Here is a 21774-nt window from a genome sequence, read left to right on the forward strand (position 1 = left end):
GATGACACGTGGCACTAATACGTGGCACTGATGACATGTGGCACTAATACGTGGCACTAATACGTGCCACCGGTGACAGATGGCACTAATACGTGGCACCAATGACACGTGACACTGATGACAGATGGCACTGATAAGTGGCATTGATGACACGTGACACTGACAACAGATGGCACGTGACACTGACAGGTGGCACTGATGACAAATGGCACTGATACGTGGCACTGATGACAGATGGCACTAATACGTGGCACTGATGACAGATGGCACTATGTGGCACTAATAACACGTGGCACTGATGACAGATGCCACTTATACGTGGCACTGATGACAGATGGCACTGGGGACAAATGGCACTGACAACAGGTGGCACTGGGGACAGATAGCACTGCGGGCAGGTGGCACTGGGGTGGGGTGGATTGCACTGGGGCAGGATGGCACTGGGGCAGGATGGCACTGGGGCAGGATGGCACTGGGGCAGGATGGCACTGGGGGGGGGGGCATGGCACTGGGGGGGGGGGGTGGCACTGGGGGAGGATGGCTCTGGGGGAGGATGGCACTTTTTATTAAACTTTTTTTTTACTTTTTTTTTTTTTTTTTTTCTTTTTTACACTGACGGCTGCTGCAGCCGTTCTTCTCTCCCCTCTCACACGCTGTCTGTGTGAGGAGGGAGAGCGGCGCTGAGAGATGATCTCATATGTTTACATATGAGATCATCTCCCATTGGACACGCCGATCACGCTGTAAACGGCCGCTGTGATTGGCCGTTTACAGCGATCTGTGTTTGCCTGTCCCCGGGGGACACGGCAAACACAGAACTTCCGCGATGCGCGCCCGCGGCGGCGCGCATTGCGGAAGTAAACACCAGGCCGTCCAGGGACGGCCAGGCACGGGAAGCCGCCCGCCCTAAGGCCGGCATTCGGCTATAGGGCGGGCAGGAAGCGGTTAAAGAGGAGGGCCGGTTATACAAAAAAAAAAAAAAAAAAAGTCAGCAGCTGCAAACACTGCAGCTGCTGACTTAATCAACACACTCACCTGTCCAGGGTGCCCGCGATGTCGGCCGCCCGAGGCCGACCCGTCTCTCGGGTCCCGGTGCTGCCATTCCTTGTAAGGGAAACAGGCAGTGGAGTCTTACGGCTTCACTGCCCGTTTCCTACTGCGCATGCGCGAGTCCCGCAGCGCTTTCTGAATGGGACGCGCTGTGTTCTGGAACACACAGTTCCCAGAACACAGCGTGACTCATTACCCAGAAGACGCCGCGACGAAGACAGAAGACAGAAGATCTCCGCGGAGGAGGAAGAGGAAGATTAGAAGAAAGTGCCTAGCAACAGGCATTTCTGGTAAGTAAAAAAAAAAAATTTTTTTTCATTTTTTTTTTTTTTTATATTTTTTTGTAATTTTTAATATTTTTTTTTTGTTTTCAGGGTGGCCCTCCACTTTAACAACCGCCCGATAGCCGAATGACGGCTACAGGGCGGTTGTTTAACTCTGGGAAGCCGTCATATGACATTCTCCCAGAATTCCGCTCTCGCGCGCACTCGAGAGCATCCACAGGACCCGGCGCATCACGGATCACGGTAAACGGCCGCTCATCGGGGCCGTTTACCACGTGATCGCTCCGTCAAATGACTGAGTGATCACTTGTAAACAAATCGGCGTCATGTTATGACGCCGGCTCCTCCCTCCCCCTCTCTGCACCGATCGGTACAGCGGAGGGGGAAGAGATCGGTGTCAGCAGCGCTGTGGGCTGCATCTGCAGTGCCCACATCGCTGCTCACCGAAAATTAACCCCATCATACCCTGCCATTACGCTGCAATGCTCTGCTGCAATGCTCTGCAGCAATACTCTGCAGCAATACCCTGCAACACCATGCAACAACACCCGCCAATACCCTGCAACACCCTGCAATGCTCTGCAACACCCGCCAATACCCTGAAACACTCTGCAACGCTCTGCAACACCCGCCAATACCCTGCAATGCTCTGCAACACCTGCCAATACCCTGCAACACTCTGCAATGCTCTGCAACACCCGCCAATACCCTGCAACACTCTGCAACACCCGCCAACACACTGCAATACCCTGCAACTCTGCAATGCTCTGCAACACCCGCCAATACCCTGCAATGCTTTGCAACACCCGCCAATACCCTGCAATGCTCTGCAACGCAATTCTCTGCAATGCCATACTCGGAGATACCCAGCCATACTCGGTGATACCCTGCAATACCCAGCCATAGACATCCCTCCCACTGCCCTCCGGTGATTCTACCGACTCGCCAATACGATCAAAGCCAGAATCTTTATTTTATTTTAATTTTTTTAATTTTTTTTTTTCAGGCTTCCCAGCTTAGAGGTGAGAAGCGGGGTCTTATTGACCCCATATCTCACTGTAAAGAGGACCTGTCATGCCATATTCCTATTACAAGGGATATTTACATTCCTTGTAATAGGAATAAAAGTGCTCAAAAAAATTTTTGGGGGGGAAAAAAATGTCAAACTAAAATTAAAGTAAAATGAACAATAAAATTTATATTTTTTTTTAAAGTGCCCCTGTCCCCATGTGCTCGCATGCAGAAGCGAACGCATACGTAAGTCCCGCCCACATATGAAAACGGTGTTCAAACCACACATGTGAGGTATCGCTGCGAACGTTGGAGCGAGAGCAATAATTCTAGCCCTAGACCTCCTCTGTAACTCAAAACATATAACCAGTAAAAAAATTTTTTAAATCATCGCCTATGGGGATTTTTAAGTAGCGACGTTTGGCGCCATTCCATGAGCATGTGCAATTTTGAAGAGTGACATGTTCGGTATCTATTTACTCAGCGTAACTTCATCTTTCACATTATGCAAAAATTGGGCTAACTTTACTGTGTTTTTTTTTTTGTTTTTTTTTTTAAGCACAAAACTGTTTTTTTTTTCAAAAAAAAAGCATTCGAAAAATTGCTGCGCAAATACCTTGAATTTGAAACCAAAATTTATGAACAAAAAATTACTAATCTGCTAAATTTTATAACGGAAACAAAGAAAAATTCATTTTTTTACAGAATTTTCTGTATTTTTTCTTTTATAGCACGAAAAAAAAAAAACGAGCGGTGATTAAATACCACCAAAAGAGAGCTCCATTTGTGTGGAAAAAAAGGACAAAAATTTCATATAGGTCCAGTGTTGCATGACTAATTGTCATTCAAAATGTGAGAGCACCGAAAGCTGAAAATATTGGTCTGGTTATTAAGGGTGTTTAAGTGCTCAGTGGTTAAAAGCCTCAACAAAGCTTGCTGAAAGCTCTGCAAATGCTTTCTCGAAGCTTGCTGTTCATACTGCTCTTATACAAGATGAAGACTGAAAGCAGCCTAAGGGTCCTTTCACACGGGGCGGATCAGTGCTGATCCGCTCCATGGATATCCGCTTGCTCAGCGGGGATCGCCGGAGCAGGAAGATGACAGGTCTGTCTCTGCACACTGCGCAGGGATGGACCTGTCACAGCGCCGCTCTCCCCTATGGGAGATCGGGTGACGATGGACCGCAGTGTCCGTCGTCACCCGATCCGATGACGGAATGAAAAATAGCTTTTTCCTCCGTCATACTTTTTCAGATCGGAACGGGTCGGATGTCAGCGGACTTGTCACAGCTGACATCCGACGCTCCATAGAGCTCTATGGAGCATCCGTTCAGGTCCGCCTGAAAAACTGACAGGCGGAGCTGAACGGATCGTCCATGTGAAAGGGGCCTTAAAGTGGTTGTACAGTCGATTTTGGGACTTTTACCTACAGGAGACCTATAATAAGACTTACCTGTAGGTAAAAAAAAAATCTCCTAAACCTGTACGGTTTAGGAGATATTCCTCTTGCAATGCGCCACTGACTGCAGCGGCGCATGCACACAGGGAATTCTCGGCCGAAAGTCTGGCAGACGCCGAACCCTGCAGGTTAGAAATCTCCCACGCGCAGGAGTGATGATATTGTGGCTCCGGTCACTCGCCACGCCGGAGCTGCGATACCCAGAAGTAATGCAGAGGGAACATGTCCCTCTGCATGGATCGGGCCAGATGTCGGGGTCTCGTTCTAAGGTAAGTATTTCATAATGAGCTAGTATGCAGTGCATACTAGCTCATTATGCCTTTTCCTTTGCAGGTGATTAAAAAAAATAAAATTCAGCGGGTATACAACTGCTTTAAGTTATGTATACACAGTGCATTCAGTGGGTTTGTACAGTTGCTGTGTGGCACATTTTGTCCTTCTACTGCATGTATAAGGAATGACCCTGATTTGTGCATATAACATACATAGGAATGCCAACATCTACAAGAACTAGCCAGGGTACTTTTTTTCTTGGCATTTAAAAAAATTAGGACTGTGTAAATGTGTACACATCACACATATTCAGCGGTGTCAGGACACATTTCACAGAGACAGATGTAGTCATCTTCTTTTCTCTCCCAGCTGTACAAAGACAGAAGCATAGGGGACATTCATTCTTTAGGCTCCATTCACACTTGCAAATGGGGGTCATAACCAATGACATGCAGGAGACCCAGCAGGGTTCCTGGTGATTAGCTGCAGGCTAATGAGAGTAATTGAAAGTAATGGGAGGCTGATTTCTCCTGCAGCTAATTGCAGATCCTTGCAGATAGTTGCTTCATGGGCCCTAATGAGAACCATCATTCTAGAGTACTGTTACATGTCAAACATCATACTTATAGCACCTAAACTATTATTAGGGCTTATGGTGTTTTCACACTGGTGAGGTGCAGGAACCACAGCGATTCTCCCGCATCAGAATCGCAGGCAGTTCAGACTGCACTCTGCGAACTGCTGTGGGTGTCAATATAAATTTAATAACGCCCCCAAATCGGTTCGCAGAATGCAGTGTGAACTGTGGAATCGGATCACATGGGTCTGAACACTCACGTGATTCAATTCCAGTACAGAAAAAAAATCAGGTCCTGCACATTTTTGGTGCGGGTCCAGTGCCAATTGAGCCATACAAATTGGCACCACACTGAGTTTGCATGTCATTTGTATAGGAATCGCCAAAATGCAATGTGGTAGACTAAATTGGTGTGAACCCAGCCTTAAATTGGTTCCAAAGGCTCAAGAATTTTTTTTTGTTTTTTTTACCTCAATGCATTTTATGCATTAAGAAAAAAAAAAACTCTGGATGCAGCTTTCCCCACAGCCCCCTCCTGTACTTGCCTGAGCCTCATTTTGATCCAGCGATGTGCATGAGAGCAGCGGTTCTCCCAGGTCCCTCTCTCCTCATTGGCTCACACAGCAGTGGATGTCAATCATTGAGCCAATGTGGAGGGGAGCTCTGTGTGTCCATTCACACACAGAGCGCAGCTTGGGAGTGAGCCCGCATGATTCCATATAGGAAGCAGCTTGCTATTGGGGGGGCACTCGGCAGGGGGGAGGAGCCAGGACCGCTGGGTCCCAGAAAGAGGAGGATCGGGGCTTATTTGTACACTATTTTTTTCACCTACAATGTGTGATATTTCAAAGTTGACTTGCCTATATGAAACGATGGGAAGAGTGGGTGTTGATTAATAATATAGATGTTATTATTTGATCAATCCCCCCCTCCCCCCATTTTCTTATAAAAGAACTCAGCAGTTTCCATGGCTCATCCAAATGTAAACTTTTCTTTATTTAATGACCCTGCACAGATAACCACTTGCCGACCGTGCCATAGCCGAAAGGCGGCTACAGCGCAGTCGTGTTTTTCTGGGTGGATGTCCATGGACGTCCTCCCAGAATGTTGCTCTCGCGCACCCCCTGGGGCACGCTCCTGCAAACATCCGTGATCAAGGATCGCGGTAAACAGCCGCTGGTAGCAGCCGTTTACCATGTGATCGCTCCGTCAAATGACGGAGTGATTGCATGTAAACAAACCAGCGTCATGTTATGACGCCAGTTCCTCCCTCCCCTCTCTGTACCGATCGGTACAGTGAGAGGTGGAGAGATGGCAGCAGTGCTGTGGGCTGGATGTTTAGTGCCCACAGCGCTGCTCAGTGCCAATACTGTGTAATACTCTGCAATAAATTTTAACAGAAACAAAGAATATTTTTTTTGCGAATTTTCATATTTGATTTATAGCCCAAAAAATAAAAAACCCAGCGGCGATTAAATACCACCAAAAGAAAGCTCTATTTGTGTGGAAAAAAGGAAAAAAAAAATTCACATGGGTACAGTGTTGCATAACTGAGTAATTGTCATTCAAAGTGTGAGAGCACCGAAAGCTGAAAATTGGTCTGGTTAGGAAGGGGGGTTAAGTGCCCAGTGGGCAAGTGGTTAAAGTAAATCTGAGGCCAACATTTTTGTTGAGCTAACCAAGCGCTGTAAGATTAGAGAATTTTTTATTTTTTTTCAACATATAATACCGCTTTGAGAGGAATACCTAAGCAGGGTGATGTGATGTTTTTAGAAAGTTATGTAAACCACCCTGTTGGCCCCTCCCACCAGCCCCGATCTGCCTGCGTTGCATAGAGAAGCACAGAGACCCACTGACCCTAAAATTAAGTATTAAATGAAAACGAAATGGTGTTAATTAACCACTTGGGATCCGCGCTATTGCAAAATGACGGCAATAGCGCGGACCCACATTTTCGGGACTACGTCTATTGACGTAGTCCCGGTTACGAGCGGCCTGCGCGCCCCCTGAGGGGCGCGCGCGGCGCGCTCCCTGAGGGGCGCGCGCGGCGCGCTCTGTGATCGGCGAGTCCGTGAGACTCGCCTGATCACCGATCCGTGTAAGGGGTCGATCCCGACCCCTTATCACGTGATCAGCTGTCAGCCAATGACAGCTGATCATGTGATAAAACGGAGCCGGTAATCGGCTAGTATTCCTCCTCGCGCTGACAGCGCGAGGAGAAAAAAAAAAAGCCGATCGCCGGCGGCCGTGTTCGGGACATCAGTCCCGATCACGGCCAGCAATTTAAAAGGACACCTGCCCCCTGCCAGTGCCCACCTGCCACCCGCAGTGCCATCCTGAAATAAAGTAAGTGCCCCCCTGTCAGTGCCACCCAGCAGTGCCCATAGTGCCCACAGTGCCACCCAGCAGTGCCCACAGTGCCACCCAGCAGTGCCCACAGTGCCACCCACAGTGCCACCCACAGTGCCACCCAAAATCTGCCTCAGGTGCTGCACCCCAGTGCCGCCCATCAGTGCCCAGCAGTGCCGCCCATCAGTGCCCAGCAGTGCCGCCTATCAGAGCCACCTATCAGTGCCACCTATCAGTGCCCATCAGTCCCATCTATCTGTGGTACCTATCAGTGCCCATCCGTGCCACTTATCCGTGCCACCCATCCGTGCCATCTTATCTGTGCCCATCTTTGCCCATCAGTGCCGCCTTATCTGTGCCCATCGGTGCCGCCTTATCTGTGCCTATTAGTGCCGCCTTAACTATGCCTATCAGTGCCCACCAGTGCAGCCCATCAGTGCCCACCAGTGCAGCCCATCAGTGCCCACCAATGCAGCCCATCAGTGCCCACCAATGCAGCCCATCAGTGCCCACCAATGCAGCCTATCAGTGCCGCCTAATCAGCGCACTTCAATGAAGGAGAAAAATGACCCGTTTGCAAAATTTTATAACAAACTATTAAAACATGATTTTTTTTTTTTTGCATCTTTTTTTGTTTGTTTAGCAAAAAATAAAACTCCGAGCTGTAACTAAATACCACCAAAAGAAAGCTCTATTTGTGGGAAAAAAATGATAAAAAATTCATTTGGGTACAGTGTTGTATGACCGCGTAATTGTCACTCAAAGTGCATCAGCGCTGAAAGCTGAAAATTGGTCTGGGACTGAGGGGGGTTTAAGTGCCCAGTAAGCAAGTGGTTAAACATGTAATTAGAATGTTGATGAAGGGGTGAGGGAGGACCCAGGCAACATGCTTCTGTGGGTTGGAGACCTACATGAGAGGGGGCACTATGAGGACTTCACCTGTGTAGCGAGATTGATTTATAGTAAAATGAGCAAAGTGGGGGTAACATACAGAGCTGCAGAGTTTGAAGAGTGGTGCCGTCTTGCTATAAAATAGCTGGTTTAATAGTGTAGCATGCTTATAGGAGGCTTATTAAGTATTGTGAATGTGTCACATGTCCGCTCTGAGCTTTTTCACCAATAGGCTTAACAGAACAATCACGGCGGGGAATGGTATGTAATTGGCTAATATATGAAATGTATAAAACTTATGCGACCTACAGCACTGATCCCGTCTACACCAACTGCTTCCAGTCTCCTAAAGCCGGTTTTACCAGTTTTCTTTTCTTCTTTTTATTTTTTTTTTTTATTTTTTTTTAACAATGCTCAATCAGTACAGGGAATCCAAGACCTAGGAGTGCCTGTGTATTTATTTAAACAGAAATATATGTTTACTTATAATTAACTGAAAGCTGTTTTTTTTTACTAACTTCCTTTTATAATAACATGCTGTATCATGAAGCCCATTCATAGTAGTAAGCAGGCTCAGGATTGGGAGGTCTGCACAGGTGAACAATCTGCATAGTAGTCACTCCTCCAGATAATGTGACATTGATATGCAAACATTGATCTGGCTGTGGTAACGTAGCCAAATTTGGATCACTTGGCAAACAAAAAAGTGCATATGATGGCCATACACCCTGACAGATCATTTTTTCTTTCTGTGTATTGCTTATCACATCAAATACCCATTGTCTGTAGATGCTTTCACCAAGCATTAGGTGAGTATTGAGGCCTTAAAGTAGAATCAAAGGCAGAACCTTTAGAGTCAAGGGGGATTAGAATACCATCTGGTTTTTATTGTTGTCTGTGCCCCCGTTTAGTGAGATTCACCTCTAATTGTCCTGTTTGCCATTATCATTGGAAGTGAAAGTTTGAAAGAAAATCCCAAATTTTGGGTTGTCCCCAGAAAAGTAATAGAGGTGAAATCTTCCAATGAGGACACTAGTTCTGGTGACCTGGGGGTCCCAAGGAATTCCCTTAAAGTGGTGTTGCCACCAAAAAAAATAATTGTTTAAAATTCTTTAAAAAAAATAATTGGAAACCATTTTTTTTTTTTTTTTTACTCACCTCTAAATACCTGTTGCTAGGGGGTCTCTCGTAGTCTGCCTTCTTCCTTGCCTGGGCTGGTGACATCACTTCCCCTCGCGCCGCACAGTCATCTGGGACCTGCCACGTGTCCCAGGTGACTGTGCGGCGTATCACGGCATCCTGCACCGCTCGCGCATGCGCAGTGGGTGCCCGGCTGTGGCTTCACAGCCGGGTGCCCATAGTACAAATGACGGCACCGCGAGCGGAGCGGGGAACGAGGGGGGCTTCGCATCGCATCGCTGGACCCTGGGACAGGTAAGGGTCCGATAATTAAAAGTCAGCAGCTGCAGTATTTGTAGCTGTTGACTTTTTTTTTTTTGGGGCACCCCACTTTAATTTGCATGGACGTCATGTTTGGCTATGGAATAGGAAGTGAAGGGAAATCTCTGCAATGGGACACAGATTAAAAAAAAACAAAAAAAAAACTGATGGGTTATAACTAGGGTTGCACTGATACCAATACTAGTATCGGTATTGGTGCAGATACCGAGCATTTACTGAGCAGCACTTGTGCAAATGCAACAATGCTTAATCCGATACCTTCCTCTCCTGTTGTACTGGGCCGTAGTTGTCAGTGTAGCAAGGGGGGCTGGGCAACCTCACAGATGATTGGTGCGGCGGTGGGGGCAGTTAGTTACAAGGCATCAATCTCCCTGTATAGCTGTAAATAAAGCAACTGACAGCTGCTTCTCCTCTCCCTCCCATGGGTGTTGGCTGCTTTATTGGTGCTTATAAGGCATTTCATCCATCTGGATGAAATACAGACATGCATGCATCCCTATGGGATAGGGGTTGTCGGCGGATGAACATCCTCTGACACCTGATATCATCTGTCTCCGCTATGGTCCGATTTTGCAGATGGAAGAAATCCTATTTTTCTATCCATCTGCAGAGCGGATCGTATGAACACGGACAGACGGTCCGTGTTCATCTGATCCCCCATAGAGGAAAGCGGAGATCTGACGGGGCGGTCCCGGCACAGTGTGCCGGGACCACCCTGTCATCCACTGGCTCAGCGGGGATCAATGGAGCGATCCCCGCTGAGCAAGCGGATGTTCACGGGATGGATCATCACGGATCCATCCCGTGTGAAAGGGGCCTAACTGTCCCCACCACTGCACGATGACCCCCGACTGTCCTCCTCCAACTCCCGGTGTGTTCCTCCTTATGCTCCTCCAGCTCTCTGGGTCCTCTTCCGGTCCCCCCCCCCCTGTCCCAGATTTGTCAAGATGGAGAGCGGAGGAAGGAGCCAGTAAATATGTCATTTACCAGTGCCTTCCTTTTCTGAATGAACAGAGTCGGTGATCAGTGACTTTCCATTCATAACTGGGCATCATTTCCGATGTTTCAATTTATGAATGAACAGGAGCCTCCATCTTCTGTTCATTCGTCTTCAGTGCATCTGAGGCTGCAGAGAAAGGGACTGGGGAATCTGTGTCCTCAATCCCTTTCCCTGTCTCAAGAGTGATGTCAGGGGTCTGTTTAGACCCCTTATAGCTCACTAAAGCCCCCCCCCCCCCCCCCCCCACAGGGCTGATAAAAATAAAAAATAAAAAAAAAGACTTGTAATACATATTTAAAGGTTAAATTGTAAAAATAACAAAAAATGTAATTAAAAAAACACTGACATCATCCACTCCCCCAACCCTGCTCCCCCCTCCCCAGAAGAAAGTATTGTAAAAAAAAAAAACGACATGAAATAAAAAAAAGTATCAGTAATCGATATAAGTGGTATCAGTGCAACCCTAGTTATAACCCTCCCTTTTAGGCCCCTTTCACACATGCTGTCCATTTGTCATCCATCCGTTGACGGATGAAAATTAGACATCAATGCATCTCTATGGGAAAAATGGATGTAAATCTATCATCATCCGTTTTTTGAAACTGATCAAAAGCCTATTTTTCTTCCGTTTAAAAAAAATGGATCGGACGAAAAACTGATGTAAACTGACAAATGGTCAGTTTTTAATCCGTTTTTGCATTGGTAGTGAATGTAAAAAAAAGAAAAACAGATTAAAACTTCATCTATTTTGACGTGACTGAACTGATAAAATGAACGGTCCACATGTGTGAAAGGGGCCTAACTATCCAAAATGAGACAAACATTTTGCTTATAGTTCTACTTCAGTAGCCCAATCTATCCATATACATGTGTTATGTTGTTCAGTCGCTGGGAGCCCAGTAGTGGTAGATTTTGCCACATGAGATGTCTACCTAATTTGTTAGTGGCAGCTTCTATATTGGGAAAGGTTCCCTTGATGAAAATTGAAGTAATGATCTTTTTCTCCACAAAGCTGATTTCCTGTCCAGGGAAGGGTATTTCCCTGATAAGTATCTTTTGAATCTGACAGTGGCCATGTTAAAGGAGAAGTATAGCTAAAGCTCTTTTGTCTGTGCTTCTCCTATGGATCACAGGAGTCCAGTTCATTGTGCACTCCTGTGACAGCGGGCTGAAGCCACAATCCCGATCCAGGCTCGGGCAAGTGTTATAACCCTCCTTTGCACTATCCAAAATGAAAAAGATGTTTTGCCTATACAGTAGTTCTACTTCGATGTCACATCAACTCCAAATACAGTGTCCGATATTGTCAGGCTATGTTGCTTTTAAATACACAAATATGAATAGTATTAGTGGCTCTTTTATAGAGGGGCAAACTGTAAAGTGTACTTTATCCTGTACATACTAAGCAAAGTAAGGACTCCTGCACATAGACATATCTATGTCTTGGTGGCAGAAAGATCCTGCATAAGAAATGCATATAATGGTCCGTAAAGTGCTTTAGTTTGCACCAATTGGGCCTCTGTCACATGGGGATTACATGCATACACCGGATTCCAGCAGCAAGAATCAGCAGTCTTATGGCTGGGGTGTAGCCCAGGCTATATCGAGTAATGACAGGCAGAGAGGAGCAGTCGCTCTTCACATATATCCACGCAACACGTGGTTACATGTGGCTGGGGACAGATGTCTGAGTCTGGATGCATCCGCCTACATCCAGGGTCACTCATTCATCCCTAACCATACTGTACCTAGCCACTGGATTGATTAAATAATAAGAGGGGGCTTTCCACGGCTTGCTCAGGCTCTCCTATCCCACTGGGAGACCTGATCAACCAGGCTGCGCAATCGCCGGCTGGTTGGAAAGTGGAACAAAGCCGGGATCGGCTTTTATCGGCTATAACCAGGATGTCAATAGTACCATTTTAAGAAAATCAAAAGCATTCAAAAACTCCAATCTTGGTGTGATCAATTGTATTTAAGGGCAGAGGAGGGATTTGGGGGTCTTATAGACCCCAGATCTCTCTATAAAGAGTACCTGTCGTGTGCCTATTGCTGTCACAAGGATGTTCACTTTTATTGCTGTCACAAGGAATGTAATCTAAAAAATTAGAGCAACAGTGTAAAAATTAAAATTAATAATTTCAAAAAATGCAAAGGCGACTGCGCACACACATAAATGGCGTCCGACACATGTGAGACCTCACCGCGAATGTCCAGATCATGGGCGGTAATTCTAGCAACAGATCTCCTATGTACATCTAAAGTGGTAACCTGTGGATAGTAAAATTTACGTTTTGTCACCTTTGTACGGGCGTGCACAACATAACGTGTTTGGTATCTATTTACTCGGCTTAGCAACATCTTTTATATTTTACAAAAAATTGGGTTATGTATTGTTTGTTTTTTTTTTCATTAAAATTCAAAAAAGTATATTCTTTCCTACAAAATTTGTGTTTGAAAAACTGCTGCACAAATACCGTGTGACATAAAAAATTTGCAAAACCCACCACTTTATTTTCTAGGGCCTCTACTTATACATATATATTTGGGGGTTCTAAGAAATTTTCTAGCAAAAAATACTGAGTGCTAAACAAAAAGTATCAGAAAAGGCCTGATCTGGATATACAATACTGCTGCACTCAGCTCTTTAAAAACTATACATGGTATGGATCTGAATTCAGCATCTGGTGCCCATGAGCCTGAGGAGGTTTGCTGCACAGCATACACTGCATGTCTCTCCTACAGCCAGAGCCCCAGAAATCTCACACAAGGTTTTATTCTCTGAATGTCACAATTTGCTCAGCAAGACCCTTCCGGCCCCATGTAGCAGCACTGAGGCCTTGTGATTGTTGGCATGGAAATAGTGGGGCGGTAGGTAGGAGTGTCACATACCAGGATAGACGGGGTATCCATTTCTCTGGTAGCAAACTGGAGACGCTGGGAAGCAAACCAAGCCAAACCTTTCCATAGTAAGCAGTAAACACAGGTTTTCTTTAATCTTACTGTCCCTTTTTTTTATTTTTTTTATAATTATCCCAATGAGGAAGATAAAATAATAAGTTAAACAATAATTCCATCTATTTACCTTATTTTGCTATACTTGCATATGCAAATGCAACTTCACACTAGTATCTTTGCACTAAGTGCATTGTAAATGGTCCCAAGGGAATTGCTGATAAGGAAAACTGTGATTTCCAATTCTTGTGAGCCCAGGTCTCATCTCCAGACAGTCCATTCTCTGTAAAAACCAAAGGGAAATGGTAAGTTTCAACCAAAAATGACGACTGCATGTAATGCATGTGGTGTGATTCTGCAGGCGTTTAGGAGGCAACATATCACCTCTGAACCGCCTGTCAACTGATTCTGAAAAGTGATCCACCACGGATTGCTTTTCAGAGGGGCAGTAAACTCTACCACACATGTCCAATGAGCCCACACACAGTAATGCTGAACCAGGGAATAGTAGTAAATGATGCTGCATTCACACTTTGGTTGAGAGATTTGCATACAATCAGGGGCGTAACTATAGGGGGTGCAGCAGTTGCGACCGCAACTGGGCCCTGTGATTCAGGGGGCCCATGCAGCCCCCTCTACATATGGCCGGCAGCGACAAAGGCAGCTAGGGGTACCAGTGCACCATGCACACGGGTGGCTGGAGGTGGAGGGTGACTAGCAGAGCTCCATGTTCGACTATCGCACTGGCTGCTCTTTAGTTGTGCATTCCCCGCATGACCTGTGTCTTTGGCCAGCTCCTCAGAGTACCCCTTTCCTGCTCCATGCATTGCCACTCAGTCCAATGTCTGTTCTCCCCAGCCAGAGTCCCGCCCCCCCTGAGTCTGGCCCACACTGCACTGCCTACTTCTCCCGGGTAAACAAAATTTAAGCACACAGATGCAGTGCAGCCCTATGAGAGACGGTTCCCCGGAGGACACTGCAGGCTTGTCTGCCAGCCCCCCTACTCCCCCGTCATACACAGATGATGAAAGGTCTTTCTGGGAGATATGCTGATCACCCGTCCAGCACACTGGATGGAGCCCAGGCCAACATGGATGAGTGCGCGGCCTGCAGCTTGGTCATGGTGAGTGAGAGGACCCCATCCCCCACACACCATTACATACCCCTCCATCTCCCTCTGGGGACAGGGACCCCCACCTGCCCTGGGGACAGGGACCCCTTCTCACCTGGGGGCAGTAACTTCATCTGACCTGGAGAAAAGGACCTCATCTCTTCTGGGGACGGGGACCCCACCCTGCCTAGGGACAGTCCCCCAATGGGGCACCTAAAAATAAAAAAATAAAATAATAAAAAAAACTACTGATACCAGTGGTGGAACTACAGGGCTCACAAAGGTCTTACCCGTGACCACACCCTGGAGTTCCACCGCCGGACTCAGAGGGAAGGGCCCTGGCTGGGGTTCAGGGGGGCCCTTCATGGTTTCTTGCATCGGGGCCCTGAAGGTTCTAGTTACGCCACTGCATACAATTCCACTTCATGGCTGCCCTATGCACATTTGTTGCCTGAAAAGAAGCTCCTACTTTTTCTGTGACAAGCAGGCAAAATCTCAGCAGAATCACATTTGGGACACCATTAAATAATAATGGCACTCTAAAAGGTATGATTAAGCCCCAATGGTTGGGGGAAATGCATCGGAGATGGGGCTCAGGAGGAGCTCATGGCTGAGGCTGGTCACCTTTCTTTTCACCTGTTGTGCTAGTGGTGTGCGGTGTCTCTCATCCCCTCACTGTGCTGCTCTATGGAATAAGCAGACAAGCCTGTTCCCTTATATTTCTGGGAGACACCGGATCTATCAGAGCACCTTGAGTGGCACAATACACGGTATTTGGTATAGTGGGCACCCACAAGGGCATCATGCGGTTTTGCTGCAATTTGAGATCGCGGGCAGAATCGTGGCGGTTCTGTCTGCGATCCCAAATCACAAGATGTGAACAGGGCCTTAATCCTGCAGCTCAGTCCCTTAAGCCCTGTTCATACCTCATGATTTTGGATCACGGACAGAATCGCCAATTCTGCCCACATTCCCAAATAATGGCAGAACACATGACGGGCTTTTTGGTGCCACCATTCTTTTATCGGCACACCAGAGGCGATGCGATTCTGCCATGTTCATTGAGTGACGTGATCATGTGACAATTACAGCAAAACGCAACTTTAAAAACATGCTACACTTCTCGCTGGAAAAGGAGCACGAGCTTCTTTTTGGGTGACTCTCACATAAGGCAGCCCATGAAGTGAATGGGCTGCCCTATGTGTGATGTGAAATTGCATGCAAATTGCTCAGTCAAAATCATGAGCGGGAATGCTTCTTCCCACTATTCAAATTGTGAATGCAGCCTTGGTGCTCATTCAGATGGCCATTCACCAGTGAGAACCTGCGATTCCTGCTGGTCCTTGAAACTCAGCTCAGGCTCGCATTGTCTGCGCCTAGTTATGTATCTCGTACTAATCAATGAGCGGTGTGGCTAGTGTTCACATGTAACCGCTCAATTTATGCAGTTTCATGAGATTAGGGGCTCTGACTCCATCTGCATCCAGGACCAGTGTTTTTGGCCGCATACAGACCCAGTTACAGCTTATTGAGTGCTGCTGCATCTAGATGCTGAGTTTAGCAACATCAGAATGCAATTGGATCCTTTATTCACCCGTTTGTTACCTAGCTGGGGAGCCGCTACATCATGGGTCTTCAAACTATGGCCCTCCAGTTGTTCAGGAACTACAATTCCCATCATGCCTAGTCATGTCTGTGAATGTCAGAGTTTTACAATGCCTCATGGGATGTGTAGTTTCGCAACAGCTGGAGGGCCGTAATTTGAGGATCCCTGCGCTACATCATACAAGTATCCTGGAGGACCACTGATTATGGTTGTATTCCGATAACTATGAGATTAGTACTTGTAATTCTAGTAGTCAGTAGATGACTTCCTTTTTTATTTTACGTCTTTGTTACGTTTGGACCAAGATGTCCAGCATAATGTATTAAAGATGTACAGTTATTAGATTTTAATATTTTTGACATAGTGCTGTATTAAGGCACCAGGTTGCTTAAAAGTGTATGTCCGTTACCACAGCTGACATCCTGATCAGCAAGCAGGAGCCAGAGTGGCTTCTTTGGGAATGGCCATTCTATTTGCTATTGTAACTCCTTTTAATAATCTAAAAAGGCAGCCAATAATATAAAATGGTAGCCAATGTCCCATACACATGATCCGAAAATCAAACGAAAAAATACCGCTTTTGAAGCAATCGTTCGATAATCTGATCATTAGTACAGAGCTGATCACGACAGTTCATCCAATATTTTCCGAACAGACAAACACGAAAATTTTTCTCAGTATACCAAATCGTACGATTTTTCGTTTAATCAGTACGGATGTCATCTGAAAATACGATAGAGATTCACTACAACACATGACATCACGTCCGATTGTTTTTTTTTTGTGTTGTATGAGAATTTTCGCAACTTTAGTAACCTCCATTTTCGATATACGGCTAGCATGCATAAAAAAAAAGAAAAAAAGGATGATCTGTCGTCCGATTTTCGGATCGTGTGTACAGGCTATAAGTGTTTCTGAATTTCTGATACATTCGATATTAAATACTTCTGATATATAGGCCAGAGTCCACTCGTACTTCTGTGCAGCCAGAGTGAAATTAAATCATGGGGATTTTTGTGTAGTCATTTGACGTCTAAAAGCTGCAGTGCTTGGGCGCCCTCTTGTGCTTACTCTTATTATTTGATTTTATTAAAGCGGAACTGAAGTTCTGCTGTAGGAAGCAGCGAGCAGGCAGACTTTACTACAGTAAAATGCCCCCATCTGCCTACTTGCTGTCATGCACAGTTCAGCTTACAGTGCCAGGATGAATAGCTCCTGTGCATGCGTAATGTCATTCCCTGCAAGCTAATGAAAAAGCCCAAGGGCTAGTACTCAAGAAGATGATGAGGGACCGTTGGACAGATAAGTATTCACCCTTTAGTTCCGCTTTAAAAGAGAAGTATGGGAATCTTTTTTTTTTTTTTTTTTTTTTTTTTTGTTACACCACCAATCGCTCGGTTCTCAGAGCTCCCATGACAGTCACCAGCTCTCTGCTCAGGGAGCTCTGAGAATCAAATGATTGTTGATGTTTGCTTGCTCGATTCTTAGTGTTAGCCCTTTTGTACACATGGTCGGAAATTCCGATCGGACCGTGATGTCAGATAATCCGACTGTGTGTGGGCTCCATCAGACTTTATGTCGGAATGTCTGACCAACAAAGTTTGAGAGCTGGATATAAAATTTTCTGACAACATGATCCGATCGGACTTTGCCAGATCGTTTGCAGAGAATTCAAATCGAACAAAGTGCCACGCGTGTTCGGATCAAATTACGAGACCAAAGCTATTGGCTACTAGCTTGAACGATCGGATTTTCCGACAACTTTGTCCGACTGTGTGTATGCAACACCAGTTTCAGACAAAATCCGAAAGATTTTGTTGTCGGAATGTCCGACCCCCGTGTACAAGGGCTTAGAGCCATGGGGGACTGATGCTGCTTCCACCTAGGTAAGTAGGATTAAAAAAAAAAATGGGAACAGTCAACAGTTCTCTCCTCTGCCCTCCCCCACTCATTGAAGCGCTGGGCTGTAGAGGGGCAGCAGGAATGGCCCTCTCAGGCTCAAGTTTTGGCTGTACTTCTCCTTTAAGTGTCACTACACCTGCAAGCCCAGGTTTTTTCCCCTCTTCTCTGGATTTGGGTAGTGGGGGAGCCTGCTTTTGCGGAGAACAATGGGTGTCTTGTAATTAACCCTGAGTGGATGGGATATTGTTTACAAGTAGTATATATTCCTGATGAAGCTGACAGCAAAACTGCGCATGTGCAGTACACAGTGGACATTAACCCGATGGGGGACATTATGTGATAGGACACCGGCATTCTTACTGTGGGCACCCGGCTGTGGCTTCACAGCCGGGCACCCACTGCGCATGCGCGATCGGAGCAGGGCGCCATGATACACCGCACAGTCTGTGATCTGGGACACGTGACAGGTCCCAGATGACTGTGCGGCATGAGGGGAAGTCATGTCACCAGCCTGGGCATTGAAGAAGGCAGTCTACGAGGGACCCCCTCGCAACAGGCATTTAGAGGTGAGGACCTTTTTTTTTTTTTTTTTTTTTTTTTTTCAATAATTTTATTTTGATTTTTATTAATTTTTTTCCTTGTGGCAACACCACTTTAATATGCACATAACCCAATCCTCCTTTTTCTTCTTTATACATTACCATACCTGGGCTGAGCGCTCGGTTTTCTTTCTTTTTTAGGGTATCAATAACACTATCTTTCTAAGAAACAGAACTGTAAAGCTCCTCAATAATTTAAAATGACGTGTCAAAACCAGGGTGGATTTCAATTAAATCAAGATTTAAATCACAATTTTAAATGGCTAGTTAAAAGGCTTGCTTTAAATCAACTTGGTCCATCAGAGTACCCCGAGTGCCTGCCGCCGGCCCATGAGAGTACCCCGAGTGCCTGCCGCCGGCCCATGAGAGTACCCCGAGTGCCTGTCGCCAGTTCAACAGAGTTCCTGTCACCAGCCTATCATGGTACCCGAGTACCTGTCACCAGCCCATGCCCCATAGAATATACATTGGGGTGTTTGCTTTTCAAAATGGGCTAATTTTGTGGGTGTTTTCATTGTTCTGGTGCCCCAGGACCTTCAAAATTGTGATAGGTTGTCAGGAAATAAAATATGTAATTTATGCTCCTAGAATGCCTGATGGTGCTCCCTGCATGTTGGGCCTCCTTTATGTGGCCAGGCAGTGAAAAAGTCTCACACTTGTGGTATTGCCATACTCTGGACCAGTAGCGGAATGTATTTTGGGGGGTAATTTTTGCTCTGTTAGAAAAAATAAGTTTCTGTTTTCTTTCCAAAAACTTGTGGAAATAAATTACATGTTTAATTGACTCATAATCTCACATAGGCTATACGTTGGGGTGTTGGCTTTCCAAAATGGGGTAATTCTGTGGGTAATTCCATTGTCCTGGTGCTCCAGGACCTTCAAAAGTGTGATATGTAGGAATGAAATTGGATGTGTAATTTATGCTCCTAGAATGCCTGATGGCACTCCCTACATGTTGGGCCTCTATATGCAAGCTGTCTCACACACATGGTATCCCCATACTTGAGAGGAGTAGCAGAATGTATTTTAGGGTGTTATTGGAAGTATGCATATGCTGTGTGAGAGAAATAACTTGTTATTATGACAATTTTTTTTGTCTTAAAAAAAAAAATGTATTTCTCTTATATTCAGCGACCGACACAGCTCCTCTCTGTAACTAAATGGGTTTGTTAGCCTGCCATTAGGAAAACTAGGCAAAAATTGTAACACAATACACAGAACTTCAGTCCCGCCCCGGGGGGCGGTCCCTATGCTAACAACCCTCCCTGCTCCCAGGCAGAACTTTTATTTTGCCTAGCGAAGGAGAATGACCTAGGAACCCTGCGGGCCCTTTGGTCCATTTTTGTGATGCAGGTTTGATGTTTTTTGCGCAAGATTAAAGATCCTGGGATCTTCCATCAACTGCCGGCTGGGTGACAGGCTGGGTAAATTATCCTTGTAATCTCCCCAGTCCGGCCATCGAGCGTGTGCAGGTCGCAGCTAAGGCTTGGCAGGCTATGACATGCCTCAGCTCCAGAGGTGGTCGGTGAGCTTCAGTGCTCCGGGGTATACATATGACTGGGCTACTGATGTCTGGATCACAGTATACTGGGCCAGCAGCTACCCTGTAACTGCGCAGGAGTAGGTCTGTGATGGAATGTCTCCTAGCTCTTCAGGACTGGTAAGTACGGCTCTCCCTGCTTCGGTGGGGTGAGCAGCTGGGCATTCCCTGGGAGGTCGATTTGGGGACCACCTCACCTCCTTCTCTTCTCTCCCACATCCTTATCTCCCCTCCTCCCCCCCCCCCCCCCCAATGTTGTGTGTGTGCGCGCTGGGTCTCTCACCTGTAGGGGACTCTGTGCGGCTAGCGTTTGGTCCTGGTCCCGGTCTGGGGGGTCCCAAAAGGTGTCTGTGGGGGTGTTTTGACTGTTGGCAGGCAGTACTGTTCTGTGATTTTCCTGTCGCTGCATGGCGCTGTCCGGTGGCCATCTTGGCTGTGGGCAAAGCAGGTTCCCCTTGTGAACCTCAGCAGCTATCTTCTATAGGATTTTCCTGTTGGTTGCATTGGCGGCCGTTTTCTTGAAGCCTTAGCGCTCTTTTCACCGCAGTTCTCTTGTGACAGCTTCACATGTGCTCTCACATGCTGTTTCCTGTGTCCACTGTGTATACAGGACACTGGATGTCTCTTCCCTGAATGCTGGTGCAAGCTCTGCAGAACGTTTCACAGCTATCCTATACAGCTGCTGCCGACAGTTTCTTCACTCTGCAACTGGATAACCTCCCTAGGGACTACATGCACGGCTGGTAACATTCACAGAATGCCCCAGGGTGGTGAGCCTGGCACTAGGTACCCCTACCCCCCCCCCCCCCCCCCCACGCGGCGGCAGCAGGAGGGTGGGACCTTCACTGTCCTAAGTCCCCTTGCAGGTGGCAGACAGGGTTGGGTCAGCATGGCTTCAGAAATTGGTATTTCTTCCCCTGAAATTCAGGCTATTGCAACTGGGTCACCTGCGGATAGCTCTGTGCCCATGGACACCCTGACCGCGGTCCTTAACTCTTTTGTTGCAAAAATGGAGGCGGTGCATGGAAGGAAAGGTGTGCGTAAACGGCCCCTACCCCCCCCGTCCTCTGGGGAGAGCTCTGATGCAGACTCGGGCCCTGCTGCGGCTGCTGACCCCTGTTCTGACCTATCAGACGAGGCTGAACAGGACCATTCGGACAGTGAGGATGATTCCCCGTCCGGGTCCGGGTGCGACAAAGCGCTTGTTGGAGCACTTATCACAGCTGTGCGTGATACCCTGAAGATACAAGAGCCAGCGGATCCCTCTGCTGAGGTAGCGGTCCCTTTTGGGTCCCGCAAGCCACCACGTTCACCTAAGGTGTTCCCGTATTTGGCTTATTTTGACACGTTCATCTACAGGGAATGGGGTTCCCAAAAGCATGGCGGTGTGTTGCCCCTTTGAGGAAAGCCTTCTCAAAAAATGGTCAGCTCCTCCGGTCATGGACCCCCCCAGTATCCAGGTTAAATAAAGTAACAACGATCCCGGTAGAGGGGACTCCTGTATTCAAGGATCCCACGGACAGGAAGGCCGAGGCAGTGGCTCGTTCCTTGGCTACGGTTGTGGGGTCATCCGTGCGACCAGTACTGGCATCCGCACTGGTGTCGCAGACACTGACTGAGTGAGCAAAACTTTTGCACCACAAATTGGGAGAGCAAAACGCCTTCCCTGTCTGCGTGGAACTAGCAGACCAACTAGTGCAAGGCCTT

The 21774-nt window shown here is 46.8% G+C and overlaps 1 protein-coding gene and 1 long non-coding RNA gene across 4 annotated transcripts in view; one reads left to right on the forward strand and one right to left on the reverse strand.

Annotated features, from left to right (window-relative positions):
- The window catches only part of LOC143934129 (uncharacterized), a 53999-nt gene that overhangs the window by 18600 nt on the left and 13625 nt on the right, over positions 1-21774 (reverse strand). Inside the window, exon 2 of the long non-coding RNA XR_013263216.1 lies at positions 13440-13592. This is a non-coding gene — a long non-coding RNA (uncharacterized LOC143934129). The remainder of the gene's footprint in view (positions 1-13439; positions 13593-21774) is intronic.
- Positions 1-21774, forward strand: part of LOC143934127 (branched-chain-amino-acid aminotransferase, mitochondrial-like) — a 95177-nt gene that overhangs the window by 11389 nt on the left and 62014 nt on the right. The gene's annotated exons all lie outside the window — the stretch shown is intronic.

The sequence above is a fragment of the Lithobates pipiens genome, unplaced genomic scaffold (assembly GCF_037356315.1).
Source record: "Lithobates pipiens isolate NorthernLeopardFrog02 unplaced genomic scaffold, aLitPip1_a1.2 Scaffold_27, whole genome shotgun sequence".
In the NCBI taxonomy this organism is placed as follows: domain Eukaryota; kingdom Metazoa; phylum Chordata; class Amphibia; order Anura; family Ranidae; genus Lithobates; species Lithobates pipiens.